Source organism: Silurus aristotelis (genome assembly GCF_946808225.1).
Source record: "Silurus aristotelis genome assembly, chromosome: 28".
In the NCBI taxonomy this organism is placed as follows: Eukaryota; Metazoa; Chordata; class Actinopteri; order Siluriformes; family Siluridae; genus Silurus; species Silurus aristotelis.
The window spans coordinates 6,672,000-6,685,494 of NC_139601.1; the positions used below are offsets into that span (position 1 = coordinate 6,672,000).

The 13,495-nt window shown below is 37.0% G+C and overlaps 1 long non-coding RNA gene across 1 annotated transcript; it reads left to right on the top strand.

Annotated features, from left to right (window-relative positions):
- Positions 1–78: 78 nt before the first annotated feature.
- LOC310722334 lies at positions 79–12,878 on the top strand. The gene is made up of 3 exons (XR_014532333.1): positions 79–109; positions 9,843–9,950; positions 11,977–12,878. It is a non-coding gene; the product is annotated as an uncharacterized lncRNA (long non-coding RNA).
- The last annotated feature ends 617 nt before the right edge of the window (positions 12,879–13,495 follow it).

Below are 13,495 nucleotides of genomic sequence, written 5' to 3' on the forward strand. Positions count from 1 at the left end.
CCACTATATAATGATCCTGTTTTATACACTAAATGTAAAGCATTTATTCCTTGTATTTTTTACATGGGGGGGGGGGTGTTTGGAAAGGTGCCAACATATCTGGAATTGGGTAAGTATATTTTTTACAGTAAATGTTGCTGCTTCTCATCACACAAAATGAATATTTAGTGAATATGAGTATTGAAAATAATAAATTTACATCAGCCCATTGTGAAGGAAAAGTACAAAGTATACACAAGTCACTCAGTGGCTCTTGGATAACAATGAATTAAAATTGGTAATAATAATCTAGAATAAGTCTTCACCTTCTGACATCCACTACAATATAATCGAAATAATAAATAATAATAGAGAGAAAAGATTTTACATCCTTTCACTCATTTCAACCTGTAGGATGTGGAGGCTATGGATTAAACAAAAGAAAAAACTATTCTATGTGGAACTGGCTTGTATTGTCCTTTCCATGTCTGTTTTTAGAGAATATTTAGGCAATCCTGAACAGTACAGACTGATATATAGTGTTGGGAGAGTCAAAAGAACTACTTGATCCATCTTTAGTAGGATAAAGCTCTGGACTAGACAGCTGGACACACATTTACACTGAGCTGTCTGAGATGGGAAGAAAACTGGACAATTTAATGGCAAATCCATGTAGGAAATATTTTACTGACAAATTCTAATGCTTATTTCTCAATAACTCCATTCTAGCATGTCAACACTGGTATTATTTTTTTTTTTCTTTTAAAAGCAGTTTTTTCAATAGGATTTCATGCTCAATTCAAGTCGCTTGCAATAGAATACATCATGTAACTATCAGTTGTGTTATCCTCCAATTTATCATTGTCTCTCACTAGAGCTGATAAAAAAAAAGAGCCTGGCCCAAATGTGAATGCAATACCACTTGGGAAAATCAGGTTATTACTGAAGTAAATGCTACAGGGCTACTGAGTATTCATCCACTGGGCTCTTAGACGTGAACATGCTGAAGTATGTAATCTGTCTGCAAAGAAATTTGGCATTTAAATAAGTGTCATCATTAAAAACGTTATTTATCTAACACTTTTTATTACACATTTTCTATCCAACAAACTCTATAAGCCACTGAGCCAAAAAAGCTAATATTTTAACAAAACATTGAGAGCAATTGAACAACCTTTATTATTATTATTTATTTTGTTTTTATTTGGAATCAGATTCTATGTAGTTAAATGTTGCATGGTGATTCAGTGGGTAGCTTTTATAGTCACCTAGTTTGATTATAAGCTCAGGTAAATGTCTGTGTGCAGTTTCCTCTGGGTTTTCTAGTTTCCTCCCATCCCCGAAAGCATACCCCTGACCAAATTAAGTCCAATAAATGTAAAAATATACGCTTGTAAAAGTTATGCAAAAGATCTGAAGATTTTCCCACAACTGAAAACATCAGAGTCATCTTCGTACTGCACATCCTGGACTATGTTCATCATGATATTAAAGAATAAAACCTACATGGTTCCTGGCATAACCCCATTGCTAAAAATTCCTCAGTTCAAAATAGGAACCAAGTCCAGTAGAGTTTCCAGTATTAAGCAGGTATTTGGCCTTGTCACGAAATGGTGCCAAGACAAATGGGTGGACCAGGAAATATTTCAAATCAAATAATATTTCAATATAGAAAGCCACTGACATTGAACACCTTGTTGAACTGGAAGGAAGGAGGTCTCGGGAGTCCGTTCTCAGTTGCTTTGTTCTGCATATTTCCCTTTGGATTCAATTCCTTAAATAAACCTTTTTTATGCTAGTTAAAATACACTAACTCTCACACGGGTAAGCAGTAAAAATCGGATATGCCCTTCTTTTTTGGATTGCTTTTAAAAAATATATATAATTCTATAATCCGTGTAAAATTACACAAATGTACATGCTTATGTATAATAAAAGTAGGGGTGCGGAGCAGTTTCTATTTCTTCGGAACTTCTACTCTTCAAGTCGTCAAAAGTAATGACCTTAGCTGTCCATCTCCACTTTTGAAATAAGTGCTTTAAGTTATTCAGCACTATGGGCACTAAGCTGAAGAACATGTCCAATATGCCCCTTTGTCAGGTGGGAATTAGGATTTTCTCACTTCCCCTCAGGCATGGGTTCGAGAGTGCAGAGAGAGACCGAGATAACTTGGATGACTTAAGAGTACTTGCAATTGTCTCGCACATTTAGTCAGGGATTCAATAGGCAGAAATTCCATACATGATCTTCCTCTGCCTTTATTTTCTTTAAGTCTGCTGAAATTCTTTATTAGAAAAGAAATGGATAAGCATGCGACTATTGAGCTGGAATATTCTAAGTATATTCTTATATCAGGGCTATTCATGTGAAATTTGTGAAGGTTCAGCTACATAAAATTCCTCGCTTACAAAACGTCTAAAGAAGCAGCATAACATGACTGAATGGTAACAACAGTCACATTTAGGGGCTTCAATGTTGATGATTAGGTCACAGCTATAAATAAGAGACTTCAGTTTAACTTGGAATGAAAGAATGAAGAGATCTGAAGACTAAGAAATGCAAACTTCTCAGTCTAATTCTCTTTGAAAATTCTTTTGGTCGTTAGACACGCTACGCCATTTCACTTGATAAAAGAACCAAAAAAAAAGAGCAGCTATGAAAATACAATGCTTTTTTATTTAGATGCTACTGAATAAATAATCTAAATAAATGCATTTAATTGGCTACAACAGCAATGATATGTTTGATACATTCCAACAACCGATGGTTTACATAACAAATGCACTACTATGACTTACCCAGTCCTCACAGAGCTTTAGAGCTGCTTCTGAAATGTTTCAGTGCTGCTGATCATCTTTCAAAGTCTAGTCTTCAAGTATAGTGGACCAGAGGCTTTACACAGGCCAGCAAAGGCATCTCGTACCTTTTTAATGAGGCCTGTATTATTGCATCTGTCAAGACACTTGAACGGTGAGCCACTCCATGCCCTCTGCTTCTCAGCGCCCCACTTCAGACCCATTGGTTCAGCCTGAGTAACTTTGTGATGTGCTGTGCTCCAGTGTAGGACAAAAGAATTGCTTTGTCTTATCTTCCGTTGGACATAGGGTGACCTTGTGGAGGAATGAGAGAGGCAATTAATACAGCAATCACTTCTGCGGCATCAAGAGTGCTTCACCGGGTAGTCCATGGCTACCTTTTTTTTTCCCCTTACAGCATAGTAGAATGGTTGCAGCATTTTGATTTCAGGTTTGTGAAGATTTATCTCATAGCTCAATTGGGAAACTGCAAAACTTTTTCTATTTATTACTAAGAATATTATTATATTGGCACAGCTGCGGTTGAGGAACGGTCAGAGCCAGAAATCTAACAACATGATGATGATTTTCATTTCATTTCTCTGGGTTTTTCCATCAGTGTATTTCATAGTGTCTATGGGCATAGTGGTAAAGTTCATATTTAATTTCAGATTTATATCTAAATACACTGTTTGCACAAACATATTGGGACACTAGACTTTTCCACCCATATAATGTTTCATCCCAAACTGTTACCACAAAGTTGGAGGCACACAATTTTATAGGTTGTTTTTGGATGCAGTGGCATTTAATTTTCTCTTCACTTGAACCTGTTTCAGCATGACAAAAAGCGTGAAGATGACATGAAGATATTCTTATACAAGAAGAATATGCTCCATTACATGTTGTACCTTGTACCTCATTTGCACATTTAAATATATTTGCACGATTTTTTAAATGCCACCTTGTTGTTATATAATACATTTTCCTCATATCTTCTCTTACTAATTTTTTTTTCCTATCCTTTTTTTATTTTATACTCATAGACCTTTTACTTAATGCACGATTTCTAAGTGGCCGATCGGGTTTTCATTCCGCTGCAAGTTGTATTTTGCAACAAAAACAATCTCGAATCGTGAATATGGCTTACATGGGACTGGAGTGGGAGATCTTGAATGGCCTGCTATAGAGCTCTGACCTCAACACAATTGAACAACTGTGGGATGAATATGAAGACTGACTCCACCCCAGGCCTCCTCACCTTACATCAGTATCCGACTTCACAAATGCCCTTGTGGATGAATGAGCAAAAAAGTTTTCAAGCATATTCCAAAATCTAGTGGAACATCTTCCCAGGAGAATAAAGGATATTATAATAGTAAATTGGGACTAAATGTGGAATGGGATGTCCAAAAAGGCACATACAAATCCTATGGTCAGGTGTCCACAAACCTTTGTCCATATAGTGTATATGCCTATACAAATTGTAGAGTTTACTACTTTACAAACAAAGATCCACTCTACTTGCAGTGAATGATGATAGCATTCAGGATCAGGTTTGCAAGTGAGTGACGCATCTTTTATCTGAGTGCATGAGGTGAGGAATAGCTGGGATATTCTGATCCCAAGAACTGACATAAAGAGTTAATCCAGTGCTTATTTCTATTGTGCGAGGCAGGGGGTTATGCCGTCTCTAAAGTAAGCAGACAGAGCTGCTGTTTTGACAGAAGGCTTGATTCGTTCTTTGTATCTTTGTGTGGTAAGCTTGGCTGTGCGAAATGGAAAAAGAAAAAGCAACGCCATACCCAATACGATGCGGAAAGACTGACGAGCGCAAACTCACTCCACCTGTGAGGAGGAGATAAAGAAAGAATAGATCAATTGCTTTAAGCATACAGCATGTGCCCATGCGTGCTTTTCGACTTTGAAAACAATTCAGGTGTTTGTGTGTACATCTGTGAAATGATCTCTCTTGCATCGTCATCGTTCTGGATATATTACATTATACGTTTTAAGTGTCTGGCTCAGACAAGATGCTGAAGGATTCTGGGAAATATTCCCATCGGATAATAATCAGCAAACTAGAAGAAGCTCTTAATCTGTCAAGCTAGAAATGCGTTTGTACTTTTTAAAATGTATTTATCAATTTATTCATTCATCCAAGCTGGTGGGATATAGAAAACCAACATCACTACAAAATATACACAAGGACTTGCAGTAATTGAGTGAGTCAGTAATAAACTCAAGGTCTGTTAATCAAAACGAGATTTGTCTGAGCGATTTAATTTCTCAGCGCTATGACACTGCCATTTTTATTTTCTCAAGTGGAACTTTTTTTTTTTGTTTTTGTTTTTTGTTTTTTTGCAAAGTAACGTTTTTAAAAGTTATGCAAACTTTCTTTAACATACAGTGATATTGGAATGCACTTAGTTATTATATATTTTGTTATTATTTATATAATATTATATATGTAGTAAGCATACATTTATCTGAATATTCAAGTCATAAGCGTTATTCATTTGCACCATAAGCTTATAAACTTAAAATGCAATAAACTTTACTAACTACACTTGATAAAGTGGTTTTATTTGCATTATTTTTTTTTATCAAATTAAGCTTTAAAGAGCCTTTAAACAGTTTGGAAACATCTTTTATGGTTTTTGAGAGCCTTTTGTTTCTAGGCAACAAAATATGAAATCTAACAGTATTAGGATTTACTTTGACCAAACAAATATATAAATGAACTTTATTTTCATTTCAATCCTCCCTTAGCATTTAATAACAGTTTAAGCACTCTTGGCATCCGGACAGTTTCTACAAACATTCACCTAAAATACTATGCCAAGCCTCTTGTAAAACTTGTTCTTCACTAGTTGGAGATTTTTCTGACCTTGGGATCCAGATCATCCCAGAGTAGTTTAATAAGATTAAAGTATGGTGACTGGTCAGGTCATTCCATGAGAGATAACCCTCCAGCCCACTTTTTACTGCTCTCTAAATAAAAAAACAAGTAAAATATAAATAAGATAAATATATAATAATAATAATAAAATATCACATGTACATATTGTTATGTATTAAGTATAGATGCTGTACAATCGATACATTTCCAATCTTATTGAAATATACTGTACAAATGTATAGCAGCAGTAAAACAAATGGCAGAAAAAAGTCAGACTACAACGATTCAGTTATACAAGTTGTTGCACATGTACCAGTTATCGCACTGAAATGGTTTCACATAAATTGCCCAAGATATTAACATTATATATGTGTGGCATAAAAATCTATAACTATACTATATCTATATTGTGTACCAGCTTTTTAACACTCTGAGAGAGGAGTTATATAGTTTGATAGCCACAGGCAGAAATGATCTCCTGTGGTGTTTTGTGCTGCATCGTGGTTGTATGAGTCGGTCACTGAGCATACACCTTATGTAGTAGGTGAGAGGAGTTGTCCAGGATGGAATGTACTTTGGAGTCCAGCTCCTCCCCAACAACATCGCTGGCCTTGTGGATCAGTCTATTAAGTCTGTTTGTGTCTGCCACTCTCAGCCTGCTTCCCCAGTATGCCACAGTGTAATGATGCAACAACAGTCTCAGCATCATCTGGCAGATGTTGAAGGCCTTCTTAGAAAATAGAGGTAGCTCTGGCCCTTCCTGTAAAGTACTTCAGTGTTATAAGTCCAGTACCGTTAACACCCCCAAGTATTTTGTAGTCCTCAACTATGTCCATACAGTATTTTCCACTATCGTCCTTTACTCCTACTTATCACAGTCACTGGTACACTACCGTAGAGTCAGTTACGGTGAAGTTGGTTCCACTTAACTGCAGTCCAGGTGGAATTGCATGGTGTTGAAGTATAGAATTAAACTTTAGTATTTTTTTCACCTGAAATAAGTCTCCAACCCCTTTCTTCTCCATGTTTGATTGTAGGTGTGAGGCTTGCATCTTCTATCCTGTTCTCCATTTTACATAAGTTCTTCTGTTGAAGCCAAAAATGTCCCATTTGGACTCCTCTGTCCACAGAACATCCTTCCAGTCCTTCATTGTCCAATTCTCTCTTTTTTTTTGCCTTTTGTCTATTGTGTTGCATAGAAACAAAAGTGATGAGCAAGAGTTTTAAAAATGATAAAAGACTGTTTCCAAACTTTTGACAGGGTTAGGGTTTTATAAATATATATATATATATATGTGTGTGTATGTCTTAATAAGTACTAGTTTGTTCAAAGAAGATATATTTCTTGTTATATACAGTACTGTGCAAATGTTGCAGGCAAGTGTGAAGAAATGCTATAAAATAATAATACTTTCCAAAATGAAAAGTGTTCATCAATATTTAGTGTGATTTACCTGCAAAAGAGCATCAATTCTTCTAGGTAGACTTGCACAGTTTTTTAAGGAACTTTACAAATAGGTTGTTCCAAGCATTTAGGAGAACTAAGCACAGATCTTCTGTTGATGTAGGTTGCCTAAAATCTGGCAGTTATTGTTCTTGATGACATTGGCTGTATTTTTTGTGGTTGTCAAAAAATTAGCTTGGGGCCTTTCAAATGCCTCCCTGATGGTATTGCATGATAGATAAGTATCTTTCTCAGCATTGAGGACACTGTTATTCCTGAAAAACCTCTTACTCCATCTGCAGAAATGCGGCCCCAAACTTGCAAGGAACCTTCACCATGCTTCAGTGGTGTCTGAGAGCTCTCCAGGTCTTTGGCACACAACCTGCCTCCAGCTACAGCCAAATATTTAAGATTTTTACTCATGTTTAGAGCACCTGCTGCCGTTTTTCTGCATCCCAGTTTTCATGCATAGTTGAGTCACTCAGCCTTGTTTCCACATTGGATTTATTGTATTGTATTCTGTTCTCTTTCATCTGCTGCATTACGTTTCCTTGGCTGACTATTGCATGTAAGGTTCTCAACCCTTCCCTTCTTCTTTAAAATATCTTGAACAGCACATCTTGAGACCCCAGTCTGCTCTGCAATCTTTGCCTGGAAGAGACCTTGCTGATGTGGTATAACTACCTAGGGCCTTGTTGCTGTGCTCACTCTTGCTTTGGTGTATGTCCTGTGACATGAAATTGTCTTTCAAAAGCTAACCTTAGTAAAAGAGTGTGGCTTTTTCTCAACCAAATTTAAGCCTTCTACACAGCTGTTTCTGTTTCAGTTAATAACTGTTTCATTCCTCATATAAAACAAAATGATCATTATAACCTGCTTGGTATAATTGATTTATCATACACCTGAATCTGATCCTACAGAATCCCTGACTTTGTTCAAGTATACATAGTGTGCAAGTTTTAGAATTGAAAGCAAAACGGTAGTCAGACTTGTTGATTACCGTATTTTTCTGGACTATAAGCCGCTACTTTTTCCCCACGTTTTGAACCCTGCGGCTTTAACAAGAAGCGGCTAATTTATGGATTTTTCCTGGGTTTTTCCCGGTTTCACAAGCTTCAAGCCAAAGAACTGATCCCCATAACATTAGACCAATGAAATTGCCGAACGGGTTCAGGTGAACCAATGAAACTCTTTATATCAGATGCGCTCCCACTAAATCGGGCCGCAGCACATCATAAATATGGATGAGGTTCCTCTGACGTTTGACCTGCCGCTCACTCGGACTGTCTACAGGAAATGCAATCATTCGTCACGCTGAAAACAACCGGGCATGAAAAAAAACACCACCTGTGTTCTGAGCTGCACGGCATCGGGAGAAAAGCTTCACCGATGGTGATTTTTAAACGCACGACGATGCCAAAAGATAAACTCTCGAGAGAAAATGTTGTGAAAGGAAGAAGGAAGACAGTGAACAATGACTTTCTTGGTAGGCTGCTGTTAAGATACAAACACTGTGTAACAGTCACTGTCTTTCGCTGTCTTACACTTACACTGTGTAAAGTTTATTAGTTTTAATGTAGACACCTGCAGCTTATAGACAGGTGCAGCTTATTTATGTTTAAAATCAAAATCTTTGTAAAATTCGTGGGTGCAGCTTATATTTGGGTGCACTTAATAGTCTGGAAATTACGGTAGATCTTTTTCTGTGTTTGCTTTCTTTGCATTTAGTAAATTGTTAAAAAAAAAAATTAAGAGAAAAAATTTTATTTTTATTTGTATTTATTTTTCTGACATTTGCCTTAAACTTTTGTGCAGTACTGTATATTATTATATTTATAGAGCCAGACATTTCAACCTTATTATTGTCAGCGTAGCCTACAGTGTCAGCCTCAGCCTAGACACTGTAAAGTGTAGAACAAGTAAAAAAACAAGAACACACTATTCAGCACTTGTTGTCTGGTAAATTTGGGGAGGGGCAGTAATTAATCTCAGTTAAACTAAACAGTTTTTGTCACGAAATTAACTTTAGACTGTAGTTTCACTAAACTCTAAAGCCCTGCTATTTCCCTGCAATGGATCTGTACATTCTCAGTGTGTGTGATAATGTTTGTAAATGTATTTTCATGTAGCGGTTCCCAGTGGTGTCATTTAGCACATTTTATTTATTTATGTATTTTTTTTATTTTTTTTTTTAGAAAAGATACACTGACTTGGACTTGGATGACCCCCAACAACACACACACACACACACACAATCCTGCACCTATTATTTAACACCTGTCTCCATGTCTCCAAAAACCATTACTCTTTGTCTCTAGGTTTACAGACTTTGTTTCCTTTGCCTTTATTTATGTGTATTTTAAATAAATGTGACTACCCATTGGGCCACTCGGCTCCAGCGTAGATGTTTAAGTGGATTTTACCTTTTAAAAGACCAATGTAAATTTAATCTGTGAATTTTTTGGTCACTGCTTAGCCAAGAAACACAAAAGACTACATTCAGAAAGCAAATTTATATCTGGAGGAGTCTAGGCAAGAAGAAAGTGGAATATTAAAAACAGATATAACAAAAGAGGCATTGTGGAAACATTTTCCCGATTAGCAATCGAGCTGCATTGTAAACATTGCTAAGATGCTTTTTGCAACTTACGTTTATTATAATTAAAGCAAAGTACTTATACATTTATTGTTTTTTTTTTGTTTTTTTTGTTTTTTTTTTCAGCTTCACTTCTTGTTTTTGAACAAAATATCACAGTTCAGAAATAAATACAGTTTCCTGCCACAAATTTACAGTTCAGCAACATCCGAGCATCATGGATCAATTGATCAGGTATGTTCCATTTTAAGTTGTGGTAATAATCACAAAAGTATGCAAACTAAAACCTGTGGAGATATCGTGGCTTAACTTCATTCAACCTGAGAGCTAAGTAAAGCTGAGTAAACCTGATTATCTAGCCAGATCTTTTGAGTTTTTGCAATACAAAAGCTCCGGTACTGTTACAGTATATCCAGTGGTGGAGGCAGTGCATCACTCCTGTATCTGAGTAAAAGTCCAAATCCTTTTCAGTGCAACTTTACACCGGTAAAGGTTCTCCCTTAACATTTCTACTTAAGTAAATCATAATTGCTTTTGTATGTACTTATATGAATCAAATAAAAATACTGATCTAATAAGAACTATATTTTGATCATTCATGCAGTTCAGTGTTCCATTCTTCTGCACATTATACCTTTTTTAAGTAGAGTTTTCTATTGTTACAGACACAAAGTGAGAGAACCCTTACTCCATGCAAACTGTCATGAGAACTGTGAAGTTACGCTTGTGGTCTCACGACAGGTTCTCATTTAACGTAATTCATGTATCCATTTCGGCAGCAGCAAGGAACGCCATTCGTTTCTGAATTGTAGTAAAAGTATGCTATTACACAGGGTGACATGGGAAAGGTTGAAATAAATTTTTTTAACCACCCGTATGCGTTGCATAAGTTGGGTTTCTTTTTGCCTTGGTAACTCTGTGTAGTTTCAAAATGCACAGTTAATCCCTACTTCATTGCATTACTCAGAATGCCTCTGACTTAGGAACTTTTTAAACTGACAAATTGGATAAAAAAGATTTTTGTGGGTTTGCGGATCAATTACAGCTGAAACTGTGTGTAAACAAGCTAGCTAGTTTATCTTAGCTTTCTTTAAATGCTGCTAATAATGTAGATCGTGTATACTTCAGCATAGCTCACCCTTTTATTAGTTTAAACATGCCAATTGTTAAGATGTTTAACGTTGCAATGTATTACAGTACAAAGTTACGGTAATCACAGTCAAGTAGGTTTTTACCAGATAATATATTACTACAGTGGGCTCGGAAAATATCAGAGTCAAATAAATTGAATTCCACTTCTTCCTTATGACTGGCTATAACAGTAACTTTAGATGTCATCTGAAAAATGCATAAAACTGTAGGATGTTGGAAACTGTTCTCAATCTTACCTCTCATTTTTCACTAAATAGGGTAGGTTAACACCAAATGTGTAACAATGTGTGTGGAACCAAAATATTTGTGATTCTAAAAATATAATTCTTTGCCTTGTTTGCAGAAGTGTTAGGCATAAAATCTCATTCATATAACTGAAAAAGCAGAGAATATTACCAGCTGTTGCATGCTAGCTAAAACCAAAAAGCAAAAGTCATAAATGCCCAGCAGCTAGAATACAGCATAGAAAAACACAAATGTGAGCCAGAAGCTGATCTAAGCTAGCTCTCTAGCTGGAACAGGGATATATAGAGACCGATCTGTCAAGAACAACACCATGAGCCAGTAGAAGTGTCAAGTAACTTTTTTTGTTTTTTTGTTCAATTTAAATGAGCTGGATGTGCAAAAATGTGCACCTAACTCACACTTGATGAGGATCTATTTGGCTAGTAAGAACAGCTAAACAAATAGCTTCTAAAACAAAAGTCCCAATCAAGATAAACAATAATTTAAAATAATTTTTTAAACCTGTTCATTGTGAAAAAAAAAAAGTCAGACACTTAGTCAGTCCTTAATCTTTATAATCTCATGCTCCTGCTTGATTTCTTTGCCCTCTTTCACACTTGATTTACATTTACAAGCTTTTCTATAGTGAACACTTCAATCTACAAGTCAAGCCAAGTCTAATCCGAGTACAGAGCATTTGATGGGAAATGTCCTTGTTCAAGAGCTGAACGAAAGCTCTTAGGCAGTCCTGGGTTCTGAATTCATAACCTGGTCACTAGAACAGAACCTTACCCACTGATCTAGCACTGCCCAATACTGGGCTTATTGGATAATAGCAGCGAATTCATGCCTGATTCTTTTTTTTTTTTTTTTTTTTTTTAAGTGTTCCAGCGGAGGCCCTGCGCTCCCTGCTGGCCAGTCGGCTTGCTCACCGACGAGAGTGTGTGGGCAAGCGAGAAGAAAAATTAGAGCATGCCAGGCCTCATTTCAGTATTCCTCCAGCACCCTGCCCCAGCTGTTCCATAATTAACACTGGTTTAAGGAGATGCTCTTCATCCTGCCTTGATTAGATAATTAAATAATTAATTAAGCAGGGGCCTTGCGTAGCCTCTTCAGATCTGTCTTTCTCCGTAGAGAGAGGGAGGACGAGAGGGAGGGAGACACAGAGAATAGACACCACTGATGAGTTAGTTGGTCTCCCTTCTGCGAAATCTCTCAGCGGACATGGGTTCATCCAGGCGCTTTCTCGCACACACCAATGCGGACCACACACACGTCTGCCCTACTATACATGCAAGGACCTTCCACTGACATAATTATTAAAGCAACTAGCTAACGCTATGTTTACATTTACCTATAACCCTTATCGTGCAGTTACTGAAAAGCAGAACATTTTTGGCTTTTTTAGGTTTTTCTTGTTTGTAAATACATTTTTTTATTAGGGACAAGCCAAATACATTGGCGGTCTCTACAAATATATAAAAACGCACCTTCTCACACACACACACACACACACACACACACACACACACACACGTCCTAGACCCTGCCAGTGCTACTTATTTTACTTTTTTGGAAAGTTTTTAATCCTGCCTGTGTTCCAGCAATTATCTTCTTCATCTGCCAATTATGGTTTTGAGCAAATTCGAGAAGCTCGTGTTGAAGCGTCTCGAAAAAAACAACAAAAAAAAACGCATGGCTTGACCAACATTTTCACATGCTGGCTGTAAAGCAGATGTGTAAACGAAGAGTGACTCTGAAACAACATATGGGAGGCCTGAGCACGCCCACTGTGTAATTAAGTGAGGTGGTTGGAGGGTTATGGTAGGGGAGGGGGGTGGGTGGGGTAAGGGTACGCTGAGAGAAAAGAAAAACCAGCTGAGAGAAAAAAAACAAGTAATAAATGTCACTGCTTGCTTGTGGGTCTGGAAGCCTGAACTCAGTAAAAAAAAAGTAATAATAATAAAAGAAGCCCAAATGCAGATGTAATGGACTGTATTTATGTGTTTCATTTCGTCTTCAAAGATGTGCTGAAATGAAACAAACATGCTGGCACAAAAAGGCTACTTTAAAAATAATCCCCTACTTATTTTAAAAAAAAATTCCCTTCAGCCCAAGAAAGATCTCATCCCTGGTTCCAAAGAGAATAGAGCAACCAGCAGAACGAGACGACATTAAGAGATGAATATGTGCAAGGGAGAACAGAAGTGAGAGAGAGAGAGAGAGAGAATGAAGAAAGAAGAAAGCAAGAATGAGAAGAGAGAGCGAGAGAGAGGCGCAAGTGATGACAAAGATGTTTTAATCCCTGTTATTTCCGTTCGCATCAGGGCCCCCGCACCTTCAAACAAAGCCTGCGCCACTTCCTCTGCGGCTCCATTTTAAACACTCCTTCAGCCATAATC